The sequence below is a fragment of the Pinus tabuliformis genome, chromosome 3_1 (assembly GCF_031772625.1).
Source record: "Pinus tabuliformis cultivar Carrire ecotype Pingquan chromosome 3_1, CPIR1, whole genome shotgun sequence".
Taxonomy (NCBI): Eukaryota; Viridiplantae; Streptophyta; class Pinopsida; order Pinales; family Pinaceae; genus Pinus; species Pinus tabuliformis.
This window is the reverse complement of record NC_142301.1, coordinates 295778543-295781378: the sequence shown is the minus strand read 5'-3', so window position 1 is coordinate 295781378 and position 2836 is coordinate 295778543. Positions and strand designations below refer to the sequence as shown.

Sequence of the window (2836 nt, the reverse complement as noted above, 5' to 3'; positions counted from 1 at the left end):
AGCAACGAGATTACAGTTTTTGTTAGTTTCTCAGTGGAAAAGAAGGCAGCAACAGATGAAAGAACGTAGTAAAATATAACCCAAATCAACATGAAATTTGTTGCTGTTCGTGATAATTCGTGATCAGGCATGTTAAATAGTTTTCATATTCTGCAAAACTGAAAGGATAACACCACATCTAACATCACAATTATACTATAATTACTGAGCCCAATAGTCCCAGAGCGTGAAAGGTTCATGTTCGTCCAAACTGCAAAACCCGCATGTTTCCTCCCCTTGATTAAATGACACAATCTGATTGGCCTCCACTTCTGGCAGCGTTTCTTCCAGGCAGTTCGATTCATGTACTGGTGGGGGAGTCTCTAGGCCACCTGCTATTAGTTCTCCGATTGATGATCTCTCTACAAGTAGCTCTGGTGTGGCATTTACGGCAGCAGTAGCATGAATTATTTCGTGAAGCCCTGGCGATGGGGACTCTCGATGGTGCGAGGGCTGTCGATATCAAAAATAGAACTCGCAGCTTCACTCATAATGCTACAACACCGGCCTTCCGTATCCTTTGTGGTCGGGGGATAAATATCTCGCAGTTGCTCTGCGCATTTTTTACAGATGTTGGACTTTACTGATAACTCCACTGGAACATCAGTTGTCTTATGTGTTGAATCCGCTGAGTTTTGCTGAGGCTCTATCTCGAAGTCGAAAAGGCTAATGTTGCTGGTCGGATCATTGTTACCGGCTTCCCTGTTCAGCCTCTGTACCTGAAACGGATATTCAAAAATGTTTAATGAGCGCTTATTGTTAAACAATATCTACCAACAAACGTTTAGCTGGGCTACGACTTTCACTTAGACAATATGATTCGGATCTCCCATAAGATCAAGATTGTTCGTCCATGGACGACAGCAATTTGTTTAAAACATTCTAACCCAAATTATTTCCGAAAATGGTTTGGGGAAACTTGATCAAGTTATGCAGTTTAGAGTTCCAAATTTGGGAGAACTCTTGGTTTTGTCTATTTTATACGTATGAAATATAATTATTTAAAAGTTTAAAGAAATATAACTCTAGATAAGTTGGTTTGTGAGAACATTCTAGAGAAAATCATTTGTGTTATTTCTTAATATGGTTTTGATAAATTCGATTGATGAAGTTCTGTGAGAATCTATGCTTTTGTCCATGCTATTTATATGGAATATGGTTATTTAAAACGGAAAAGATTCCCAGTAAATTGAATCCCAGGTATTAGAATGTTTAGTCACCACTACTTTGAGTATTTCTAGATCCTAACATTATTAAACTTGCAAAGACATAATATGAGATTGACTTCTCTGGGTGATTGATCAAGTGATGAGTTTTTAATTTCTAGCTCCATGTTTGTGAGATAAAGCTCCATATTTGTGAGAATCTATGTTTTTGTCCATGTTATTCATATAGAATATGGCTATTTTGAAAACAAAAAAATTCCTGTTAAATTGAATCTTAGGTAATAGAATATTCCGTCACCACCACTTCTCTAGGTATTTCTTGATCCTGACATTATTGAGTGGTGTTTCTTGATCCTAACATTATTAAACTTGCAAAGACCTAACATAAGATTGATTTCTATAAGTGTTTCTTGATCCTAGCATTATTAAACTTGCAAAGAAATAATATGGGACATTATTAGACTTGCAAAGAAATAATATGAGATTTGAAATTCATTGTACATTAGATTTGATCTATACCTCAGCTCTGAAATGCTTGTTTTCTTGGAGGACCATGTCATACTTGTTCTTGAGATCGTCGTATTGTTGCTTCAGAGCATCGAAATCTTTCTCCACTTGCTTAGTTTTGCATCTAGCTCGCCGATTCTGAAACCACACAGCAATTTGTCTCGGCTGCAGGCCTAGCGCCTTCGCTAGCTGAATTTTTTTCTCGGGTTCTAGCTTGTTTGCCACTTCGAAACTTTTCTCTAGCTTCTTCACTTGTTGGAATGTGAGCCGTTTTTTCTTTCCTCCAAACTGCAGGAAGTCATCCATCCCATCTTCCTCCGCAATATCATAGTCAGACAAGTCCATAGATCCTGAGTAGGCCGAATGGCTTATTGAACTTTTGCGTTTATTTTGACATTCGCAACGCGTTATGGACGCAGCACCTGCGCAACACCAATATATATTGCATTAAAACCAACAAATAATATATATATAAACAAATCTATGTATATATCCTCTGGATCAGTTATGTATATATCCTGTACAGGCGTCCGTGTAGATTTCAATTTTATGAGAACTAGGTATACAAAAAAGTGCAGAATTATCGTACCCTGGACGCCAACAGGCGTGCAAGAAGCAATTATGGAAGCCATAGGATTTGCAGAGTAGTCCTTACTGGTCATAGCAGTATTAGAATAAGGGTACGGGCTGCCATCACAAGACATTCCTTACTCCGCTGCTATTGCTACAATCAAGCAGATATGTAGCTTTCATTAATATATATAGAATACACCAGCCCAAACCCAAAAATCTAACGCTATAGAATCTACCAGCCTACACCCAAAAACCTAATGCTATAAAATCTACCAGCCCAGACACAAAAACCTAATGTTTTTACGTAATACGCATCCATGAATACCGTAATCACCCATCGGATGAAAAATGAAAAAAAAGCGCAGTACTCTAAATTCTGAAACCTCCTGTATAGGAAGAGGACGACGACACAATCTTGCATGAAGGGCTCCGGTCTTATAGATCAGGATAGCATGCCGCGTCCCATTTTATCACATAAATGTAAAGCGGAACAGGACAAGAATACTGGATGCATTTGCTTGGAGTCTGAAGCAGCGCCTATCCACGACAAA

At 38.4% G+C, this 2836-nt stretch overlaps 1 pseudogene; it reads right to left on the bottom strand.

Annotated features, from left to right (window-relative positions):
* Nucleotides 1–201: 201 nt before the first annotated feature.
* Nucleotides 202–2494, bottom strand: LOC149186948 (homeobox-leucine zipper protein ATHB-16-like; annotated as a pseudogene).
* Nucleotides 2495–2836: the final 342 nt, after the last annotated feature.